Consider the following 26,020-nt stretch of genomic DNA (forward strand, 5'->3'; position numbering starts at 1 on the left):
GCAGTGTTAGCGGAATCAGCCCAGATACCTGCTAGCACCTGCGTTTTGCCCCTCCGCCCAGCCCACCCAAGTGCAGTATCGATCTATCACTGTCACTTACAAAACACTAAACGGAACCGACTGAAATTGATATGGCCAGTTAAAGGGAGGGGTGATGACGTAACGTACGTCACGGAGGGAGGGAGGAGAGCGTGTCACCCGGAGGAGGAAGCGGGCTCTCCCAGGATCTCCGCCGTATGCGATCCCTCCCCAAACAGATGAGCAGCGCTGAGAGGGCTATGCATGGTTCCAGGAAAGGAACGAAGATCCCCGGAGGCTGTGGCGGAGTAGTCCCATAAGGAGGAGAAGACGAACGAGCCTCCACACACCTCACGGCGCTGCCGAGCGTTCCCTGGGAGGAAGAAGGGAGGCGACGGTACTGACAAGCTCAGAGGTGGATGGCGATCGTAAGAGGTTGAGTCGGTCTGTGGTCCCCCCTCCACCCCCTCCCCTGTGCCTCCCTCTAGGTGAGATACCAGACAGAACGGAGAGTATCCAGTAACGAACACCTGATGCCCAGGACTTTGGTAAAGTACAAGCATTTTTTCTTTCTTGCCTCCCCAGTCTTGTTGTATACTGACACAGCGAAATGAGGGAATCTGAGGGAGACAGGAGAAGGTAATGAAGTAATAAACTACCTGCCGATTTAAACAAAGGAAACTTGTATGTATCTGATACACGGAAGGATGAGATAAGCTGTATAGTGCCTTATATCGAGCAGAAATGTGACAAAAAGGAGAAGAGTATAAGAGGCAAGAAATCTCTGGTATATACCCCATTTAAGAAAAGTTAAGTAAAGACACTATTGACAAATTGTATGGTCTGTTTGTGCGGGAGGACTGTAATAAGGACATATATTGAAAGGGGGGTTAAAGGAGGTTTGGAGTGAGAAGAGACGGATTGAAAACATCTCTAAGTGGGGGAGCAGGTGAGATTCTTGAGGCTGATAAGAAATTGCATTCCCCAGACCCGTTATGAAGCCTGCAAGGTGAAGATACAGGTTTGGCAGGTGAAAAGGGTCCTGTACGCTTAAGAGACCCCAGGGGAATAAATATATCCCCCCTTCCCTTTTTTTTTTCCTCTCCCTTTCTCTCTCCCCCCCTGTCTCTCCGGTGGCCTCTCCCATAAGGGGAGATAGTGGGGCATATTTAAAAGCTGGGGAGGCAAACAGGAGGGACAAGAAAGAGGGGAACAATGAGCAAAACAGCAGCTAAGTCGGGAAAAGGGGGAGTACCTAAAACCCCGAAGGACAAGACAGCTGGCAGTACAATAAAACAATATATGTCCCAAGGAGCCAGTCCAAGAGGGGGAGATCCAGAGGCCCAAGGAGGAACGGGGACAGGGAGTAGAGGGGGAACCCCAAATAAAGTAGAAGATAAAAAGGCGCAATCAAGGGAGAACTCCTTAATAGAAGGTGAGATGGAAATGAGCCGGGGAGCAGACAGAAGAACAAGTACCCAGATGCTTTCTAAACAGGAACTGAGTAACATGCTCCAAAAAATGGAGAACGCAATAAAATCGGAAATAGGCCTGGTGAGAGCAGACCTGGGAAGCCTCTTAGAAAGAGTAGAATTAACCGAGAAAAAAAACGGATGAATTAGATTTGGAGTTGAGGAATCTTAAAGAGCAATTAAAGACATCTAGACAAAATCAGAAGTTAATTCTATATAAAGTAGAGGACCAGGAAAATCGTGATAGAAGACAGAATTTAAGACTCCGCTCTGTTCCGGAAAATAAAGGAGAAGATCTTAGGAAGATTGCCTCTATAATTCTGGGCCCACTCCTGGGAGAGGAGGCTGTAGAATTTCCCAAGATAGAAAGGATCCATCGAATTGGAAGACTATATAATCAAGATACCCAGAGACCCAGAGATGTAATAATCAGATTTAGTTTTTTTGAGGACAAAGCGGCAATTCTATCGAAATTGAGAATCAAACCCCCTCTAAATTTCGAAGGATCTGAGATCCAGGTGTATTCGGATCTTGCACCCGAAACGCTAGCAAGGAGAAGGCTCCTGAAACCCCTCTTAGACCTGATGAGAGGTCAGAATATAAAATATAGCTGGGGGTTCCCAGCTTGCTTAATGGGATATAGAGATGGAAGATCAGCAAGGTTAAGGTTCCCGGAAGAACTGAAGGACTTTTGCGATAAATTGGACATACAAGTGCCAAGATTACCGGGCTGGGAGGAAGAGTAATCTGGACTCGCTTGGGGGGGGGAGTGTGGGGTGTGTGTGTGAAGGATAGGTGGAAGAAAAGGGGGATACAAGAAGATAATAATGTGTGTTGTTTGGGTGAGGGGTTGAGCGGTGGGGAAAATGGGGGAGGGGCCAGCGTGGGGGTCGGTTTACCCCCTTCCTGTAAATATCATCATATAGGAAGGGGTGGGGGGCACGCTCGAAGTCCCACCTCAAAATAGGAGATTCGCTACACCCTATGGTATCCATAGCGCTTGGCGAATGGGGGGCCAAAAGGTGGCTGGGGGGAGGGATGGGAGGGGGGGCGGGATGGGGGAGGGAAGGGAGTCTGTACACAGGGGTAAAAAAATCTAAGGTTAACACAGTAAAGCAAGTTCAATCCAAGAAATATGTAATGAGATGAGGAAGCTAAATTTTATGACCTATAATGTTAGAGGCCTTAATACGCCCAGGAAACGACATAAGATTTTGGAGGAATTGGGGAGATATAAAGCAGATGTGGTGTTTCTTCAAGAAACCCACTTGACATATAGCTTTAACACTAAGCTGTGGTCAAAAGATTTTCCAAACTGGTTCTATGGGGATACATTAATCAAAAGGGCAAGAGGAGTGGCAATAGGATTAGCAAATGAGGTGAAATTTAAAGAAGAGGGAAGATTAACGGACCCAGGGGGTAGGTATCTCTTCTTGAAAGGCTCCCTTGAGGGATAGGAATGTACATTGGCCAATGTGTATGCGCCAAACAAAGAAGCTGGTGGATTTTTGGTAAATACATTGGAAAAATTAATGGAATTTAAAAAGGGGGGTCTAATCTTGATGGGGGATTTAAACCTCTGTATTGATCCAGAGTTGGATAGTACGTCGCGTGCGCTGGGGAAGATGAACGGGAATCTGAAAAAGCTACAACGGAAGTTCCATTCCTGTCAGTTGGTAGATCTATGGAGGATTATGAATCCCAATGTGAAGGATTTCTTGTTCTACTCCCCAGTGCACGGGACGTACTCGAAGATTGATTATATTTGGATTGAGCATTCACTCCTGGATAGAGCCGTAGAATCCAAGATAGGAACCATAACACTGTCGGACCATGCTCCAGTTAGTATGAAATTGTATGTTGCCAATACCCAAAGAGTTCCAATAACTTGGAGATTAAATGAAGACCTAATACAGGACGAAACAAACCTAAGAATAGTAGAACAAGAGTTAAAACAATACTTTCTAATAAACGACACAGGAGAGATCTCTGGGTCCTCCCTGTGGGAGGCCCATAAGGCCTATATTAGGGGGATTTTAATAAAACTGGGAGCAAAGAGGAAAAGAGAAACAAGGGAAGAAATTAAGAAATTAACAGAAGAAACTTATGAATTGGAGAAGGAGCACAAGAAAGGGCTAGGCCAAGATAAGAGGGTGTACCAAAAATTAATTCTAAAAAGAGAAGAACTAAAAAATCGGATAGATAGAGAAACAAAAAAAGTATTTGATAAAGTGGCGAAAGAAAGATATCAGAGTAGGAATAAGAGCAGCCGACTGTTAGCCAAAATCCTGCGGAGAAAGAAAGCTAGAAATTATATAGAAAGAATTCAAAATAGCAAAGGAGGTATGGTCTATGCAACAAAAGAAATAGGTGAATCCTTTAGGAATTACTTTAAGGATTTATATACAGTAGGGAAAAATAAGACTCAGGACAGATCCCATAAAACAAAGATAAGAGAATTCTTGAAAAAAGCAAACCTCCCTAAGATTACGGAGAACTGTAATGCCCCGTACACACGGTCAGACTTTGTTCGGACATTCCGACAACAAAATCCTTGGATTTTTTCCGACGGATGTTGGCTCAAACTTGTTTTGCCTACACACGGTCGCACAAAGTTGTCGGAATTTCCGATCGCCAACAACGCGGTGACGTACACCACGTACGACGAGACTAGAAAAGGCCGGTTCAGAACCAAGCGCGGCATCCTTTGGGCTCCTTTTGCTAATCTCGTGTTAGTAAAAGTTTGGTGAGAGATGATTCGCGCTTTTTCAGACTCGTGGCTTTCAGATCGTTTTCTGCCGTTCAGTTTGTGTTTGTGGGTTTGTATCTGCTCTTCAGTGCGTGCAGTCAGTTTGTATCGGAGTTTTCTGTGTGATCTTGCCTGCTCGTTGCTGTTTTTCAGGTCGCTCTTCACAGGCCTTGCTGTTCTTCAGTGCGTTCTGTTACTTCGTTCTGAGCAGCCGACCTAGCCATGTTTCGTATGCGTACTCCTCGTAGAGTTCGTGCTGTGCGGGGGCTTGGTGTTGGGGTCCTGACCTTGACACAAGTCCAGTCCATGAACAGGGTGGGGAGGAGTTCATGGACCAAGAATTGGTTGCTTCAGCGTGACCAGTTCTGTCATATGCCTTTGCTCCGTGAGATCCGTGAGAATAATCCTGATGATTTCAGGAACTTTCTCAGGATGACGGACCCCGTATTTCACCGTTTGTTGGCTTCGCTGACCCCCTATATTAGCAGGCAGGATACCTGCATGAGGCAAGCCATCACTCCGGAGCAGAGGTTGGTCGCTACCCTGCGGTATTTGGCCACAGGGAGAAGTCTGCAGGACCTCAAGTTCTCGACAGGCATCTCCCCCCAGGCTCTGGGTATCATTATCCCAGAGACCTGTTCTGCCATCATCCAGGTCCTGCAGAAGGAGTATATGAAGGTAAGATTTTTATCCTTTTATATCACATTTTATTGTATTGAATGTTTGATAATATATTGTATTTCTTCCCTCATTCCCTAATTACCATGATTGTAATATGCTGTGAATGTCCCCTTTGTTCTCATGCATGCTGGATTTTTATGTCATTATTATTTTATGTCCTTCATACATATTTGCCCTTCACTAACCTCCCCAGCATGGTCTTTCCTGGCCCTATATTCACCTCATGTAGTCACTTAACAATGTATTTTATCAGCTCCATAGTAGTGCTTTACCCCAAACACCCCCTAAAATGTTTGGAAATGTTATTTTTGATTTAAATTCAGGCAGAGTGCCAGAGGCTTTTTTTTGTGGCGTCCCCAAATTTTTTTTAACCCTCCCCCCCAACTGCTAAGTCAGCTGATCCCAATTCTCTATCCTCAATCATCTATCTGCTGACTTTGCCAAACCCATACACACTATACCCATCTCTTTACTGGTCAGATTTATGGATGAATTCCCCAAAGCATGTAGTGCAAGGGCCTGCCTGTATACTTTCCAATGGTACTGTTTAAAGTTTTTGTATCCTATTATTATCTTGATAGGTAATAGCAGAATGTTCAAATGTCCTCAAATGTGTACAGTGTGTATTTATATCTTTGTATTATGACACTTCTTACCTGTCCAGTGGGCTGCCAATAGTGTAACTAAGGAGGGGCTGTTCCAAGTAATACCCTGTATTTAGGCATTCATCTCTCAATGAAGTGAAGAGGGTTACCTGTCCAAGAGTTCCCCCCCCTATAATGTTAGAAATGGCCCATGAGAGGGGGGGAGGGGGAATATGATAGGTGTACCTTATACTTTGGCCTTGTTAAATTCCCCTTAGTAAATGCTATCTGGAGGTTGCCCCATAATGTTTGTGTCTAATCTGCTTGCCATGTTTCTGTGAAAAAATAGTAATGTTTATTTTTTTTTCCTCAACAGTTTCCTTCAACGCCACAGGAATGGCAGACTGTGGCCTCCCACTTTGCCCAGCGGTGGGACTTTCCTAACTGCGGAGGGGCAATTGATGGGAAACACGTCCACATCGTCCCACCACCCAACTCGGGGTCGTACTATTATAATTACAAGGGGTTTAATAGTATAGTGATGTTGGCGGTGGTGTCGGCTAATTACGAGTTCTTGTATGTGGACGTGGGGAAGAATGGCCGGATGTCCGATGGTGGAGTGATCGCCCAGACGGAGTTCTACAGGCGTCTCCAGAATGGCAGCTTGGACTTGCCACCTCCAGAGGACAATGTTGAAGGTCTCCCATTTGTGTTTGTTGCTGATGAAGCATTTGCGCTGGGGGACCACCTGATGCGGCCATTACCGATGAGGACCCTCACCCCGGAACAGAGGGTTTTTAATTACCGGCTGGCCAGAGCCCAAAGAGTGGTGGAGAACACATTTGGAATCCTGGCCAGCCGGTTCCGATTATTTCTGACACCCATCCATATGGCGGAGTATAAACTGAACCATATAATACTTGCCTGCTGTGTTCTCCATAATTTTTTAAGAAAACATTCAGCCAACTATGCTGGCTCAGTTGGGCCTGAGGCCGGAATCCCTAATCCATCAACACTGACGGCGCTTGAAAGTGGCCGTCCTGGCTTGCCCTCCCTGAATGCCCGTGATGTCCGGTTACGCTACCTGGAGTTCTTTGCGGGTAGGGGGGCTATCAATATGCCAGACAATCTGTGACACCTTTTTCAAATAAAAACAACCAAAAAGAAATTCTTTGTGGACATTTACTGCTTGTGTTTGTTTTAGCTGACCCTGACAGAAATGTGTTGAGTGCAGAAAATGTCGTGATTGGGTAACCTTATAAAAAACAGTGTTGGCTGGTACTTCCTAAATGCAAAAACACATTTCACTACAAGTGCACTTGCAACTGCACTGAACCTGCACTTGTAGTGCAAAGAGGATTTGCCCTTAGGAAATAACCCCCATTTTTGCATAAAACAGCAATTACATCACCCCAAAAGTGTTGTAGTGTTGAGACAATAATCCACACATTCTTGAGTAAGGCACTTTTTTATACCTGCACAATCACATGTGCATTTCCCAAAGGTTTTTAAAACAAACCAACATGTTTGTTGTATAACAATGTTTGCAGTAGCATTATGAAAAATCAAAATATCCATTTCAGATAAAACAGGCCTGTGTAAAACCAACAAGAAAGCCAAAAAACTTGAACTTACAAAGTTCACATATGGTAAAACCTGAAGGCTATATCAGACATGAGTATTTATGAACTGTGTTTGATATAGCGTTCAGATGGGGGGAAATCACCCCTGGAAAAGCCAAATTTGGAAGATGCACACCAATTTACGAATGTCAACATGTGCTATCTGCCATCAGGGGGGATCAAGGGACGTGTTTTGGGGGAGCAAGCCCTTCCTCAACGCTACTTTATAATTGAGGAAGGGGTTGCCCCCCCAAAACGCGTCCATTGATCTCCCGTGATGGCAGATAGCACATGTTGGCACACTGTGTGCATCCTCCAAATTTGGCTTTTCTAAACATTTAAAAAATTTTGGTACGATAAAACAGGTGATTTTGTGGGGTTTAAATTCGCCCCAAAACATCAATGATGTTATTATTTTTTTAATAACATCACTGATTTGTTGCTGGATGTTTTGCAATTGGAGATTACACCCCATAATCTCCCCGATCAGTATCTGGGCACTTTCAGATGTAAAGCGTTCTGGATCACGATCACCTAAAAAGAGATAAAGAACAAAAAAAAGGTCTCAAAAATCTGCCACCATCCATCTCTTTTACCTGAACCTGTGGTCGCAGACACTCACCTGTTGTGGTGCCAATCTCCACCACGTCTTCTTCTTCCTCCTGCTCTTCTTCTTGTGTTGGTATTTCCCCTTCTTCCAGGGGGGGGGGGGGGGTATCTGGTCTCCTGGGATGAGGGGTGTCCGAGTCTTTTCTCCCCTATGTAAAACAAAAATGGTATACTTAGCACACAGATATTTGATGGCAGAACTAGAAATAGGAAACATTGCTCGGAAGTGGGGTACAATTGTCTATTTTAGCAGAGTTCCAAGATGTATATTTTTTATTGCCCTTTGTCAAGCTGCAATACTTTACCTGTTTGGTACAAGCTTCACAGATGGAGACCCCCCTATAGTATACACTGGAGCACCTGTGTGGCCCCCCCTAATAAAAATGGTGTTCTTGTGTCCCACACTAGTGCTCCAGTGTCCAGATGTGAAAACAGCTGCTCAGTGTCCTCTCTTTACACACAATCTAGTTTGCATTTCATTCTAGTAACAAACCCATCTACACAAACAAATATTTGGCATCCAAGTAGGCCCCCAAAAATGTGTGAAAATGCATATGGCCTAAACAATGGTGTTCTAGAGGCAGAAAGAAAAATGTTTGATACGAACGAATAATGTGCCCATGAACATTAAAGTTGACCTTTTGAAACGTTACAACTAATAAAAGCATATGGAGCAGAACGAACGTAATAAAGACAGAAAGAATAGGAACACAGCACAACTACTTACTTTTTTGCAGCACTCTCCGGATCTTTCGGTACTGCTCTGGCTCTCTCAACTTGAGGTCCGACCACCGCTTCCTGAGCTGATCTTTAGACCTTCGTACCCCGAAATTCTGCTCTAGACTCCTGACCACTTTCGCCATGATCTTGGCCTTTCGGATGTTCGGGTTGGGGTAAGGCCCATATTTTCCGTCATAGTCGGACTTCCTCATGATGTCGACCATCTCCAACATCTCCCCAAACGACATATTTGTGGCCTTAAAACGTCTCCTTCTGGATCGGGACGTGCCTGGATCCGGGCTTTCCTCCTCCTCCTCCTCGTTGCTACAATTAGGCCGCACCTGCTGTATGTCCGCCATCATGCTCTTCCCCCACTGCGCCGAACGAAAAGGGGCGGGGAATACACTAGAAAGAACGTCAGGGGCGGGCGGAGTTACACGCATGCGCAGTGTATATAAAGCGTAATACGCGTGCGTATTACGTTTGATCTGTGAGCGGAGGAAGGAGCATTGGACGCGGCGATCGTAAGAACGAAGGTAAGAGACAAACTTGTGCCTATACTGCTTCTAGATTGAGGCCTATATTGTAACAAGATTAGGAGAGTTTTGTGTGACATTAGGCTTTGTCTTGTGTTGTGTCTTGCAGTGAACATGGATATGGTACTGAAAGATAAGGACTTCATTTCAGTCTTCATAGAGATGCTAAGGGAGCTGCCCTGTCTGTGGGAGATTACCCACCCCCATTACAAGAACCAAGCAAAGAGGAAGGCAGCACTGGAGCAATTGTGTGAAATTGTGAAGCAGGTGATCCCCACGGCAGACATCACTTATTTAAAGATTTTCATTGGTGGCCTGAGGAGCACATATCTGAGGGAGGGCAATAAAGTCCTGGATTCGCAGAGATCCGGAGCAGCAGGTGACATCTATGTCCCCAGGATGTTGTACTACGACAGGCTGCACTTTCTGGCAGGCCAGACTGAACCCAGGCCATCCCTCTCCAGTCTTCCTTCCATGCTTCCTTCCCCCCGGCTGAGGCTTCTGACGCCCAACCTGGGCCTTCCAGGCCACATGTGGAGGAGCCCAGATTGAGCCAGGTATAGCATTCCTCTAAATATTTCTGCTTGTCCAATCAATGATGTGAACTATATGTTAGTTGGGAGTACTAATTAAGGATTGTGATTGATGATGCAAAACATTACAACTATGTCCCTTTTTCATACACAGGGAAGTCTCAGCCAGGAGGTGGCCGGGCCGAGCCGGCTGGCTGATATCAAGGTCCCTCCACCCCCCCTGAAAACAGAAAGTGGCAGTAGGACGAGTGGCCTAGAGGAGGCGGCTATCAGATTCTTTTGGAGGGCTACAGAGGTCCTGGGAGCACCACACACCAGGCAGGAGAACATTGCTGCATTCATAGCCTATAAAATGCAGAGGATGGAGGAGGGCCAAAAAGCCATGTGTGAGGCCCTCATATCGGAGGCTCTGGCGAAAGGTATGAGGGGCCAAATTACACCTCACACACAGCTTTGGGATGGTCCTCCTCCTCCTCCTGCAGGTCCTACTCCTCCTCCAGGTCCTACTCCTCCTCCTGCCACATCTCCAACTGCACAGCCACAGCCGGGAATGAAGCGTGAAAGGAAGACCAGACAGTGAGGATCCTGGATCCAGTCTGTTGGGCAAAAAAATGCAGCCTCTTGTGGTACCACAGCCTGCGGACACAGATGTCATCTGCTGCTATCCAAGTCTCTGTGAATCCCGGACCAGACTGCCCTCCCTTACATATGGACTCCTCAGGCCACCAATTTTGATGTTGAAGAATTGATGTCTGCCGTGGGGGTCCCAGGCTTCGCTAATTTCTCTTGTTGATCCAGTGTTGCCTTCCTCTTTGTTTGGTTCTGATCCCTTAATAAAGGATTTTTGTTTGGAATTATACTCTCCTATGCGTTTTACTTAAAAAATGACAGTTTGTTTGTGAGGATTCAGGTACATTTCAAATATACAATGTGAAATGAACAAGGGACACCAACAACAAACAATCTCCTTGAGATTAAATAATAAAAGATATCAATGGTGTTGGGGTAACTTGACACACAAAACACACCCAAAAATATTCTGGAGTAAAAATAAAAATAACATTGAACAAAGATCAGCCTTGGAAAAAATCCAAACATTAAATTAAAAAAAAGGCTTAAAATCCAAAAAAAAAAAAAAAAAAAAATATATAAAACTGTCAGATGTGACAACTAATAACAATATATTCAGGGAATCCCACTAAAACAACACAAATAAAAGTTTGTGAGAAGTGTGTGTGAATACGAGCAGCAAAACGACTTAATTCTTGTCACATTATAAAGAAGAAGAGAGTGCGCTGTATTAAACCATTTTTAACATTGCAGCGTGACGAAAGTGCTGTATCCATTGCGAACGCTAAGTTTACCAGAACGAGCTGTCCCGTGTTGGAATTTCTTCTGAGCATGCGTGGCACTTTGTGCGTCGGAACAGGCCACACACGGTCGGAATTGACGCGATCGGATTTTGTTGTCGGAAAATTTTATCTCCTGCTGTCCAACTTTGTGTGTCAGAAAATCCGATGGAAAATGTCCGATGGCGCCCACACATGGTCGGAATTTCCGACAACACGCTCCGATCGGACATTATCCATCGGAAAATCCGACCGTGTGTACGGGGCATAAGGATAACTTAGAAAGCCCCATAACGATAGAAGAGATTAATATAGCACTAGAGGAGTCCGCTTCAGGGAAAAGTCCGGGTCCTGATGGATTCACCTCCCTTTATTATAAAAAATTCAAAGACATACTAACCCCTAGACTTTGCAAATATATGAATGGGTTGGGCAAGGATTTTGAGCTAAGCAGGGAAGCGCTTAAAGCCGAGATTACGGTTATACCAAAAGAAGGGAAAAATGTTACGATCTGCTCTAGCTATAGGCCAATATCGTTGATTAATACAGACGTAAAACTATTTGCTAGAATTCTAGCCAATCGGTTGAAAGAAGGGATGAGTGAATGGATACACCCAGACCAAGTGGGGTTTGTCCCAAAAAGATAGGGGAGGGACAATGGGGTGCGTACTCTTCTCCTTCTGCAGAACATTAAAAATAGGGGGCCCCCAGGTCTACTCTTGTCCATAGACGCAGAAAAAGCATTTGACAGAGTAGACTGGGGGTTCCTGTTCCAAACCCTTAAACATCTGGGATTGGGTCCGAGGATGATGGGATGGATACGTGCCTTGTATAACCACCCTACGGCCTCGATAAAAATCAACGGGTCCTCATCGGCCACTTTCGAAATGGAAAATGGGACAAGACAGGGGTGCCCCATGTCTCCCCTGCTCTTTGTGCTCTCCTTGGAGCCGCTGCTCTCGGTGATTAGAGAAGACCCAGGAATAGGCGGATTTTGGGTTGGAAATGAAGAGCACAAGGTCGCAGCTTTTGCTGATGACGTGCTGCTCTTCATAGCCAACCCGAGAATTACATTGCCAAATGTGTTGAAAGTACTTGGACAGTATGCGGAGGTGTCTAATTTTAAGATAAATTTGGCAAAATCCGAAATACTGAACATTAACATAGGTAAAAAAGAAGAAAGTTAGTTGAAAAAAGAATTCCAATTTATATGGAAAAAAGAAATAAATTATTTGGGTATAAAACTAGAAAACTCATTAGGGAAGATCTATAAATCAAATTTCATTCCACTACTTAATGAATTAAAAGCTGAGAGTAAAAGGATAATGGGTAAACCACTATTGTGGTTTGGTCGCATTAATGCTATAAAAATGATTCTGTTACCAAAAATCATCTATAAGCTACAGATCCTCCCATTGGCAATACCTCAGTTTTACTTAAAGAAACTTAATTCAATCATAATGAAAATAGTTTGGAAGGGAAGAAGGGCAAGAGTCTCTTTCGATATTATTAAACAGGAAAAAAAAAAAGGAGGTTTGGCGGTTCCTGACATTCAGGGTTATTACAGGGCAATATTGGTGTCGAGGGCGATTGAGTGGGTCAGGGACAATAAATACAAGAGATGGGTGAATATAGAAAATAAATTAAGTAAGACACAATTAGGACACATAATTTGGAACCCTCCACATTATAGATTTTTGACAGAGGTACACATACACTGACGAAGGTGGTTATTAGAGCGTGGGACACAATATATAAACAAATAAACAAGACATTTAATTCTCCTCTAATTTCACTGAGGGAAAATTATTATTTTGCACCGGGGAAAATAAAAATAGGTGGCAACTGGATTAAGAAGGAAAATGCACAGTTAGGAGACATAATAAAAGAAGGAAAGATTGCTCCGTTTCACGATTTAAAACACAATAGAGAAGCTTGGGTGATAGATGGATGGAGATACCTCCAGTTAAGCCATTTTGTTGACCACCTGCCGCGGCCAATAAGGTCTAAGAAAGAGCTCTCGGAGTTGGAGAGGCTGTGTTTGGCGAGTAACACTAAGGGTATAATATCCAAAATTTACAAAATGGGGCTGAAGGCGGGTAGGTGGGAGGTACCTCCATACATTATAAAATGGGAAAGGGAACTAGGAACGCAGATAGATAGCAATACTTTAAAGAAAATATTGGAACTGGCCCATCGTTCGTCGATCGACACCAGTGTTGCTGAAATGAATTACAAAATCTTGGCAGGTTGGTATGTTACCCCTGACAAGGTTTGTAAATACCAAAGTGATAAGACATCGGAGTGTTGGAGGGGATGTAAGGGGGTGGGCAATATGGCCCACATATGGTGGAACTGCCCAGAAATTAAAAGGTACTGGGAAAAAATATTAGTGTTTATCAAGGAAATAACAAAGATAGAAATAAAAGCAGACCCCTGGATGGTACTACATCACGGTATAGGAGGGGAGGTTAAAAAGTATAAAGAGTCTTTGGTCCCTCATTTGCTGAATGCGGCTAAAAAAACTATACCAAAAAAGTGGCAGATGGTAGAAAGTCCATCAATATGGGATTGGGTCAATGAAGTGGAAGGTATTCGCCTGATGGAAGAAGAGAGTTATGGTAGGGATGGCGATATAATGGAAGAGAATAACAACTGGCAGTGCTGGAAGAAATTTAAAAAACAGTGGAGTATAACCGAGGGATTGAAAATTAGATTTAAGTAATGAGATTAAAATTAACCATAGATGCACAGACAAGGGAGAGGGGAGTGGGGGGGGGGAGTGGGAGGGGGGGGTAGGGGGTAATGGTGAAGGGGTAGGGTTTTTGGGAGTATATGGGGTATGCCGAGGTAAAAAGAGAAAGGTATAGACCTCTAGTATGAATCTCTTCTCCTTTCTTAATAATGTTTTATGTTTCCTTTTTTTGGATAATAAACGTTTTGTATATTTGTTAATAAAGCTACAATGATGTGAAAAGTTGAAGGGACATGGATGACACTAACAAGGTGGATTAAGTCTCTTATAAGATTCACTGAGATAGCAAAAATAAAAAAAAAAACAAAAAAAAAAACAAAACACTAAACGCATAACTGCAGCGTTCGCAGAGTCAGGCCTGATCCCTGCGATCGCTAACAGTTTTTTTGGTAGCATTTTGGTGAACTGGCAAGCACCAGCCCCAAGCAGCGTCAGGTTAGCGCCAGTACCGCTAACACCCACGCACGCACAGTACACCTCCCTTAGTGGTATAGTATCTGAACGGATCAATATCTGATCTGATCAGATCTATACTAGCATCCCCAGCAGTTTAGGATTCTCAAAAACGCAGTGTTAGTGGGATCAGCCCAGATACCTGCTAGCACCTGCGTTTTGCCCCTACGCGTTACGACACCGTCACGTGTCTTCATCTGGGGACCCAGATGAAGACATGTGACGGTGTCGTAACGCGTAGGGATTGGCTGGAGCGGTACACACTATCCTGAAGCACAAGTGAGAGGGCGCTGAGAACGCCAGATCGTTTCTTTATTTACTCTGCCTGTTTTTAACATTACAAATGTAAGAGCAATAACTAAATAAATATTCCCCCTTGGTTTTAAAATTATAACACACTAGTGGAGCCTCTTTTCTCCCCCTTCCTTTTCTATTATCTCCCCCATTACTGAGTTACCAGAGCGGAGTCACATAGAAGGAATGATGGAGAAAAACTAACAACGAAAGAGAGGTTCCCAGGGAGAGGTTCCCAGAGATTACACAGCTTAAAGCTACATCACTGAATGCCTGAGTCCTACAAACTGAAGGTGAGGGTTCTGTGAGACCACACTAGGAGACACCATCAGCAAGAAAACATACCGATCATATCACATAGACCACGATTAAATAGAAGAAATACGCATAGACTGTTTATACACTGTCACCCTTCCACCTCCTTCAAATTACCATTGTTCAATCACCTGCACTTTATTTTAGCACTGAAGTGGACTTTTATTACACAGTTTTATGTCCACTATTTTTATGCATATTACTATATGATATTATTCATGATTGCCTGCACATATGTTTAATGATTATAGAAGAATGCACGTTTTTTATTCATAAGGAGTTATTATTTATGCACGGCAATTGGCTTTTTTATACACGTTATCCACGGCAATTTGTCTTATTCACACCATTTTTATTCACGTCTATTGTAGAGTGGAATTATCAACACTATTGCAGTCATTCATTTATTTATTTATTCACGGATATTCAATATTATTTTAGTAATAGAAAATAGCAGTGATCGCTATGTAAATCAATTTAGAGATCAATGATCCTAGCAATAGTAGCTGCAGCAATTATCACCTGCATATCTCCAATTTGTCTACCCAATTATAGATTCCTTTACACTTATTTACATGTTTTATTAATATTGCGCGAAATTTATTCAATTACATATCGTATTAAGTGTTGGTGTAAACACCCTCATTTTGCTGCAATATTACCACTTGTCTGTTAAGCATTAATTATTCATACAATTGTTTAGCTATCTACACTTTTTATCATCCACCAGCGCGAAGGATACTTTTTAGTATACCAGAATGGTGCCTGCAGGTTTAGGTATCATCTTGGTATCATTCTTTTCAGCCAGCGGTCGGCTTTCATGTAAAAGCAATCCTAGCGGCTAATTAGCTTCTAGACTGCTTTTACAAGCAGTGGGAGGGAATGACCCCCCCCCACTGTCTTCTGTGTTTTTCTCTGGCTCTCCTGTCCCAACAGGGAACCTGAGAATGCAGCCGGTGATTCAGCCAGCTGACCATAGAGCTGATCAGAGACCAGTGTGGCTCCAAACATCTCTATGGCCTAAGAAACCGAAAGCTACGAGCATTTCATTACTTAGATTTCGCCGGATGTAAACAGCGCCATTGGGAAATTGGGGAAGCATTTTATCACACCGATCTTGGTGTGGTCAGATGCTTTGAGGGCAGAGGAGAGATCTAGGTTCTAATAGACCCCAATTGTTTCAAAAAAGAGTACCTGTCACTACCTATTGCTATCATAGGGGATATTTACATTCCCTGAGATAACAATAAAAATGATTTAAAAAAAAAAAAATGAAAGGAACAGTTTAAAAATAAGATAAAAAAGCAAAAAAATAATAAATAAAAAAAAAAAAAAAAAAAAAGCACCCCTGTCCCCCCCTGCTCTCACGCTAAGGCGAACGCAAGCGTTGGTGAGGCGTCAAATGTAAACAGCAATTGCACCATGCATGTGAGGTATCACCGCGAAGGTCTTTCTTCATTTTCAAAAACAAATGAGAGCTGCAAAATACTCACCATGCCTCTCAGCAAATAGCTTGGGGTGTCTACTTTCCAAAATGGGGTCATTTGGGGGGGGTTGTGCTATCTTGGAATTTTATGGCCTTCGAAACTGTGATAGGTAGTGAGGAGTGAATCAAAAATGTATGCCCTTAGAAATCCTGAAGGCGGTGATTGGTTTTCAGGGCCCCGTATGCAGCTACGCTCCCAAAAAGCCCCACACATGTGGTATCCCCGTACTCAGGAGAAGCAGCAGAATGTATTTTGAGTGTAATTACACATATGCCCATGGCATGTTTGAGCAATATATCATTTAGTGACAACTTTGTGCAAAAAAAAAAAAAATTGTCACTTTCCCACAACTTGTGTCAAAATATAAAATATTCCATGGACTTAACATGCCTCTCAGCAAATAGCTTGGGGTGTCTACTTTCCAAAATGTGGTCATTTGGGGGGGTTTGTGCCATCTTGGCATTTTATGGCCTTCAAAACTGTGAGAGGTAGTGAGGAGTGAAATTAATACTTTACGCCCTTAGAAACCCTGAAGGCGGTGCTTGGTTTTCGGGGCCCGTACGCGGCTAGGCTCCCAAAAAGTCCCACACATGTGGTATCCCTGTACTCAGGAGAATCAGCAGAATGTATTTTGGGGTGCGATTCCACATATGCCCATGGCCTGTGTGAGCAATATATCATTTAGTGACAACTTTGTGCAAAAAAAAAAAAGTTTGTCATTTTCCTGCAACTTGTGGCAAAATATAAAATATTCCATGGACTCAACATGCCTCTCAGCAAATAGTTTGGGGCGTCTACTTTCCAAAATGGGGTCATTGGGGGGGGGGGTTGTGCCATCTTGGCATTTTATGGCCTTCAAAACTGTGATAGGTAGTGAGGAGTGAAATCAAAAATTTACGCCCTTAGAAATCCTGAAGGTGGTGCTTGGTTTCGGGGCCCCGCACGTGGCTAGGCTCCCAAAAAGTCCCACACATGTGGTATCCCCATACTCAGGAGAAGCAGCAGAATGTATTTTGGGGTGTAATTCCACATATGCCCATGGCCTGTGTGAGCAATATATCATTTAGTGACAACTTTGTGCAAAAAAAAAAAAGTTTGTCATTTTCCTGCAACTTGTGGCAAAATATAAAATATTCCATGGACTCAACATGCCTCTCAGCAAATAGTTTGGGGCGTCTACTTTCCAAAATGGGGTCATTGGGGGGGGGGGTTGTGCCATCTTGGCATTTTATGGCCTTCAAAACTGTGATAGGTAGTGAGGAGTGAAATCAAAAATGTACGCCCTTAGAAATCCTGAAGGCAGTGATTGGTTTTCGGGGCCCCGTACGCGGCTAGGCTCCCAAAAAGTCCCACACATGTGGTATCCCCATACTCAGGAGAAGCAGCTAAATGTATTTTGGGGTGCAATTCTAAATATGCCCAAGGCCTGTGTGAGCAATATATCATTTAGTGACAACTTTTTGTATTTTTTTTTTTTTTTGACATTATTCAATCACTTGGGACAAAAAATAATATTCAATGGGCTCAACATGCCTCTCAGCAATTTCCTTGGGGTGTCTACTTTCCAAAATGGGGTCATTTGTTTTTTTTTTTACTGCCCTGCCATTTTAGCACCTCAAGAAATGACATAGGCAGTCATAAACTAAAAGCTGTGTAAATTCCAGTTTGTAGACGCTATAACTTTTGCTCAAACCAATAAATATACGCTTATTGACATTTCCTTTACCAAAGACATGTGGCCGAATACATTTTGGCCTAAATGTATGACTAAAATTGAGTTTATTGTATTTTTTTATAACAAAAGGTAGAAAATATCATTTTTTTTCAAAATTTTCGGTCTTTTTCCGTTTATAGCGCAAAAAATAAAAACCGCAGAGGTGATCAAATACCATCAAAAGAAAGCTCTATTTGTGGGAAGAAGAGGACGCAAATTTCGTTTGGGTACAGCATTGCATGACCGCGCAATTAGCAGTTAAAGCGACACAGTGCCAAATTGTAAAAAGTGCTCCGGTCAGGAAGGGGGTAAATCCTTTCGGGGCTGAAGTGGTTAAGAACGATGAATCCATTGGGGTTAAACATTGAATTGGACCTTAATTGTTTTCTGTCTAATTGATAATAACTGCCATTAAAAATTCTTCATATATTTTAACGAATTGTTTATTTTTTCACCTATTCATTTATTTTTGTTTCATTTTATTATTATTTTTATTTTTATTTTATTTTTATTTTCATTATTATATTTATTTATATTTTTACTTTTATTTTTTTTCGTTTGTGTTTATTTTTATTTTTAATTTTATTTTGTTTTCATTTTTATTTTATTTTTATTTTCATTATTTATTTTATTTCATTGCCGGTTAGAAGAGCAGCCTATATATACAGAAAGATGGACACCTCCCCCTTAATCGGCCAATGGAATAACACATGGCAGCCATTTTGTCGGTAGGCAAAAAGTGTCTCCTCCAATATTTTCACATATTATATTTCATTATTTTTTCTTTTCTTTTTCTTCTTTTTTCGCATTTTATTTAATTTAATTTCATTTTTATTCGCCTTTGTATTTGTACTTTTTCTAGTTTACATTGCATTGCGCTGAATCAATTTAATAGAAACTATGTGTACATATTTTTATATATGTTAATTTTAATGTTTTTGCAAATGATGTAATGTAGTGTTCCACATGAGTTGACATCCTTTGGATTGATTACTGTTCACTGATGGGTATGGGAATGGACATCCAACCAATATAATGGCCATCAGTCTCCCTTAATGGAATCTAGCATATGGTGGAGGAGACACTTTTTGCCTACCGACAAAATGGCAGCCATGTGTTATTCCATTGGCCGATTAAGGGGGAGGTGTCCATCTCTCTCTATATATAGGCGGCTCTTCTAACCGGAAATGAGGTCTTTGATGACGCCCTGTGGGAGGGCGAAACGCTTTGACGCAATTTCCGGTTTGGAGTTCAAACAACGTCATTTCTGGTTATCGGTGGAACGCACGCCACCAGCTGTGTTTCCTATTGTAATCTCTTGCCATTACATGCTTGATTTTACCTACCTTTTTTAAATTTTTAATCTGCGCAATAAAACAATTGCCAAACAGTACTTCACTATTACTTCTCCCCCTGTCCAATTTGTCTGAAATGGCTTCAATACCAAAAGTTCTCATGCCCGCGGGGTCCCTGATGTTTCTCTTTAAAATGATAAAGGACAGAATATTTGTCCCTCTCATTTAGAATGCTGCATTTATGATCATCAATGCGGACACTAAGTGGGACTGAAGTCCGACCTACATATAATAGGCCACATGGGCAAAGAATACTTTAAATGATAAATGAAGTACCGCAGCTGATAAATTGTTTAACACGGTGTATCCTGCCATTGGTTCCTAGCACTTCCCACTTGCAGCATTTCCTGATCCCACACGTGAAGCTGCCCTTTTGGTTGAAGAATGATGACCACTGGTTTGTTAGGCTGTTCAGTGTTTTTGGAATTCTGTATTCTACTGGGGGCAACTATACTCCTTAAATCTCAGGGTTTTCCATAGATCAAACTGTTGCATTTGGCCTTGTTGTTAAACCAAGTGAAAAAATTAGCCTGTTGTGTTCTGTGCTTATTTGGGACCCGGCTGTCCACTCAAAGTATATTTTCTTTATTATCATTAGTGTTGTTGTTGGTAATCGAGCTCTCATATAATAGTAAATACTTGTTATAAGCCTCCTCAATGTGAGTATCTGAACCATCCTTATCCTTGAACTTGCTTTTCAGGATAGTTCCCTGTTCCATGTAGTCCTGTTTAAGAGTGCAAGTGCGCTTTAATCTACAGAATTACCCAAATGGCTATCCAAAACATGAGTGAAGTGGATGCCATACGGGTTGTTTTGACAGAGATCTTCAAATGAAGTGGGTTATCTGCGGAAACAGGTATAGTCTGGGAGAGACCAAAGAAAGTGCGACAGATGCAAAATCTTCCACCTGCCTAAAATAGAGGAGTTGAGGGCCCAGAATAAGACTGATGGACTGAACCACCCAGAGGGGCCAAAAAAGGTAGATGCTCTAACCAGATTCAGGTCCAGCTGGGGTTGAAAGGCTTTGTCAGAGAAACCCGGCACAAAGTCCGGATGGCCAATAATAGGCATTAGCGGACAGCGGAATTTGGTCATCCCGGCCAACCTGTAGTACCTGTGGAGTTCCAATAGTGGGTTCGATCAAGGTGTGAGGAGAAGAGAATTGGGAGAAACGGATCCCAGTCCATGGAAGACAGGCTAAAGAGACTGGCACCGATTTCTGTTCCAGAGATACCAATAACTTATGGGAGGAATGTCTACACCAGTCAACCACTCAGTTCATGTGGACTGCCATACAGTATAAGGGAAACCAAACCCCTCCTCTAATCTTTGGTCATTGCAGAAGTGATCTTTTAAGACGAGAATGCTAAATATACTGAATAAAAATTGACCGGCGCTTATGAAAGAATTCCTGCAATATCTTAACAGGCAGTGCCTGTAAAAGATACAGGACACGTGGCATAATATTCATCTTTAACCCCTTGCCAACCAGCCGCTGTCGTTACACGGGGCAGGTTGGCTTCCCTGCGCAAATCGATGTAGCTGTACAGCGGCCGCTTTAAGAGGTATACGTAGCTGTACGCATGCCGCGTGATGTAGGAGCCGATGCGCGTGCCCGGCAGCCGCGATGTCCGCTGGGCACCCGTGATCGCTCCTGACAGAGACAGAATGGAGGTTTGTCAATATAAACAGACAGAACTCAGTTCTGTCAGGGGTGAGGATAGAGATGCAGTTCCTAGTAATTAGGAACAGCGATCGGTGTCCTCCTTCAGTCAGTCCCATCCCCCAACAGTTAGAACACACATGAGGGAACACATTTAACCCCAAAAATATGTAGAAGAATACATATTGGCCTAAACTGATGAAGACTTTTTTGGGGGATATTTATTATAGCAAAAAGTAAAAAATATTGTTTTTTTCAAAATTGTCACTCTTTTTTGTTTATAGCACAAAAAATAAAAACCACAGAGGTGATCAACTACCACCAAAAGAAAGCTCTATTTGTGGGAAAAAAAGGACATACATTTTTTTGGGTACAACATTGCACGACCGCGCAATTGTCAGTTAAAGCGACACAGTGCCGTATCACAAAAAATGGCCTGGTCATCAACAAAGGAAGGAAGTTGTATTTGAAAATGGGTTGAAGATTGGAAGGGATACTGGTTCCCAGATATTGAATGGCTTGAGAGGCCCAACGGATGAGGAAGATGCTATCGAGGCGAGCAAGGAGTGAGAGAAACGTTGAGGGCTTCCTACTTTTGCAGATTGACTTTAAAATCTGACAAGTCACCATAAGCACGCATTTCAGATAAGAGAACCGCTAAAGAAATAGTAAAATATATATAAAATAGTAAAATATACTATATAAAATAGTAAGTCATCTGCATATGCAGCAGTTTTATGATGGTACGTATTAGTCTCTAGTCCTCTGATGTCGGGATTGTTTCTATGATATTGCAATAGAGGTTCTAGAGAAATTAGGAAAAGGAGCGTAGAGAGAGGACACCCTTGTCTCATTCCGTTACTAAGAGCTAAGGAATTGGAGGCGATTCCATTTACCTTGACTGTAGAAGTAAGAGTCGAATACAGAGCAGAAATCAGGAGGCGGCATCCCAATATGTCGCAGGGTGGCCAAAAGGAAAGTCCAGTTCACTCTATCGAAAGTGTAGCGCTACCCCCGAAGGAGCCGCTTAAGTATATTTGGTTCTGTACTCTGCCTCCCAACCCCAAGAACAGTCTCAGCCTCCCTAGCACACCTGGCAATTATATCGGTACGCTCACCAAAAATAACAGACACACTTTGTAGTAAAACACAGAGATGGTCTTTACTGTGAAACAGTAGCAGTATAGATGAACAGCAGACAAATATATCTCAAGTAAGTCACCCGCGTAATCATAACTAAGAATCGAGAGCAATAGAACTCAATGGTACTGTCTGGCTGCTTTCAGGGGACTCCTCAAGACAAATATCCCAGAGAGCAGAGGCAAAACACTTGGCAAACACAACTGACAGACTACAAAATGGTAAACACTGTAACGGATTGACCGTCACTCTACTTAAATTGGGCTTTATGAGTCCAGGCAGGATGAGGGCAGAGAAATTACTTCTCTTAGTCAGACCTCTCCCTTTAGTCTCCGGACACCACAGGCCCACAGAACCGTAAACCCTGCTCCTAGTTCGGTGGTCAAAAGCGTAACTACCTAGTCAGACTACCCTGGTCAAACACAACATATACTGAGCCCTGGGTATGTGTGTGTGTACCCATATGGCACCAGTAATTTCAGTCCCTTGGAAGAAGAAAGCCTTAAATTTTCAGCTAGCCACTTTAGGTGGTGCACTTAGATGTCATGTTTGGCAGGAGTGATGCAAAGTCAGGGCTGGCCCAAGACATTGTGCTGCCTGGGTCCAAGAATAAAAAGCTGCCCCCCCTCAAAAAAAAAATCACACCCACCATCAGGCCCCCACATCCATTATGTTATATCATGATATTTTCCCATGCAAACATGGCCTTATCAGGAACCATGAATCAGACTGAGACAGAAGAATAGTTATATCACACTTGTTTAATAAAAATAATAATAATAATAAGGTAAACAGAGTAAGCGTAGTCAAAACAAGCCAGAGTTTAGTAACTGGATTGGGTAGTCAGCCAAGCAAATGTCAGAGAGCCAGAGATAAATGTAGTAGTCTTCAACAAGTCTTCAACAGGAACGCAGGAGAAAGTCTCTGTGATGTTGACAAAGGCGAAGGCAGAGATCAAGTGAGCTGGACGACTTTAAGTAGGCAGGACTGATGAGCAGAATCAACAGCTGGGTAACTGTGGAGAGAGATGAGAGTTGGCAATTAGCCGACAGCTGAGCGGCAAGCTCAGAGAAGGAAGGGCTGAGTCCAGCCCTGACAGGCCTGCACTAAACACAGAATTGTAAACCTAGGTTAAGGGCCAGTTCATATCAGGATCACATGGGAACACATGCTTTTTCGTGGGGAGCGTTTTGACAGTCCGTTCATTTAAATGGGCTGCAAAAATTAACAGACTGCAGAAAAAAAGTGTTTGCACTACTTTTAAAAACACACTGTACCAAACCCCAAAGTACTGTGTTACCATGTGATTTTGTGCCTGTAAACACACTGCATTTCAATCTGTGTTTGGGGCACCATTAACAATACATTGGCACCAACATGCTGATCACAAGGCTAGTTTGTTCACCTGCTGCGTGGTAAATGTACACACAAAGAGCACCGTAGCCGCACCAACCGTGTGCTGGTCTGAACTGGCCCTCAATTAACCAGGTATAATAGGGAGCCCCCCCAGACACCCACACATGACATGAGCATGACATTTACAGTCGACTTTAGAATTTACAATCAATCTTCCATACAGCCCAGCGATCTCCATAGCCACATGGGAAGGAGGAGAGGACAGTGTGTCCAGACCGGGCCTCACCTGTGACCTGCAGACAATTTGGCCGGGGTGCACCCTACGGCAGAGCCCCCAGGGTGGCACCATCCATCAGTGTCCCCTTACACACACCTTTTCACCTTAGTGCTTGGTGTGGTAGGCTGCTGGCTGGAAAAGGATTAAAAAAAAAAAAAATCCTTGTTGCAGGCTCTGAACTGCGCATGTGATGTTGTGGAGCCAGCAGAATAGTGAACTGCTGTGGTTGGCCTCAGATTGGGCAGTGGGGCCAACCACAGCAGTGAATAAAAGCCATGCTTGATGTGTGCCATGGTGTCACTGCACAGGCACACACCCAGACCTGCCCTGCTGCCTGATCCGAGGCCGAGCTCAATTTTTCTCCTCTCTGTGGATGGTTGGCAACACAGCCACTGAGTGGCTTTTTTCCAACATGTCTGTTCAACAGAAGTTGATTGTAAAGCCCCATACACATGATCAGATTTTCTTCTGATTTTTTCCTTCAGATTTACCAAAACCATATAATATGAGGTCAAACCTTAGGAGTTTCAATTTGTATGCAATCAGGCAGGCCCTTGCACTACATGGTTTTGGTAAATCTGAAGACAAAAATCAGCAGAAAATCTGAAAGTGTGTATGGGGCTTTAGATCAACTTCTGTTGAGTGGCAGTGGGCACACATGGATCATACAGTATACATACACCCACACAGTATACACACACACACAGTATACATACACATAGTATACATACACACACACACTATACACACACACACACAGTATACATACACACACACAGTATAAATATATATATATACTGTACATAGTGTACATACAGTATACATACAGTACACACACGCACAGCAGGGTGCCTTTGGCCAATCATGGCTCAGGGGGACTAAGTCCACGCCCCACACTATATAAGGCTGCTTACATAGCGGCCGTGTGTAGTGCTGTTGCCGTGGACGGAGAGATAGCTTGAGTTAGATTAAGCAGGCAGGTTATTTAGTTAGTTGCAGTGTATTTAATATATACAGTCAGTCTAGTATATATACAGTCAGGTCCATAAATTTTGGGACATTGACACAATTCTAATCTTTTTGGCTCTATACACCTCCACAATGGATTTGAAATGAAACAAACAAAATGTGCTTTAACTGGAGACTTTCAGCTTTAATTTGAGGGTATTTACATCCAAATCAGGTGAATGGTGTAGGAATTACAACAGTCCGTATATGTGCCTCCAACTTTTTAAGGGACCAAAAGTAATGGGGCAAATTAACAATCATCCATCAAACTTTCACTTTTTAATACTTGGTTGAAAATCCTTTGCAGCCAATTACAGCCCGAAGTCTGGAACGCATAGACATCACCAGACGCTGGGTCTCATCCCTGGTGATGCTCTGCTAGGCCTCTACTACAACTGTCTTCAGTTCCTGCTTATTCTTGGGGCATTTTCTTTTCAGTTTTGTCTTCAGCAGTGAAATGCATGCTCAATCGGATTCAGGTCAGGTGATTGACTTGGCCATTGCATAACATTCCACTTATTTACCTTAAAAAACTCTTTGGTTGCTTTCGCAGTATGCTTCGGGTCATTGTCCATCTGCACTGTGAAGCGTCGTCCAATGAGTTCTGAAGCATTTTGCTGAATATGAGCAGATAATATTGCCCGAAACACTTCAGAATTCATCCTGCTGCTTTTTTCATCAATAAATACAAGAGAACCAGTTCCATTGGCAGCCATACATGCCCACGCCATGACACTACCACCACCATGTTTCACTGATGAGGTGGCATGCTTTGGATCATGAGCAGTTCCTTTCCTTCTCCATACCCTTCTCTTCCCATCACTCTGGTACAAGTTGATCTTGGTCTCATCTGTCCATAGGATGTTGTTCCAGAACTGTGAAGGTTTTTTTGGATGTTGTTTGGCAAACTCTGATCTTGCCTTCCTGTTTTTGAGGCTCACCAATGGTTTACATCTTGTGGTGAACCCTCTGTATTCACTCTGGTGAAGTCTTCTCTTGATTGTTGACTTTGACACACATACACCTACCTCCTGGAGAATGTTCTTGATCTGGCCAACTGTTGTGAAGGGTGTTTTCTTCACCAGGGAAAGAATTCTTCGGTCATCCACCACAGTTGTTTTCCATGGTCTTCGGGGTCTTTTGGTGTTGCTGAGCTCACCGGTGCATTCTTTCTTTTTAAGGATGTTCCAAACAGTTGATTTGGCCACACCTAATGTTTTTGCTATCTCTCTGATGGGTTTGTTTTGTTTTTTCAGCCTAATGATGGCTTGCTTCACTGATAGTGACAGCTCTTTGGATCTCATATTGAGAGTTGACAGCAACAGATTC

This window comes from Aquarana catesbeiana, linkage group LG11 (genome assembly GCF_042186555.1).
Source record: "Aquarana catesbeiana isolate 2022-GZ linkage group LG11, ASM4218655v1, whole genome shotgun sequence".
NCBI lineage: Eukaryota > Metazoa > Chordata > Amphibia > Anura > Ranidae > Aquarana > Aquarana catesbeiana.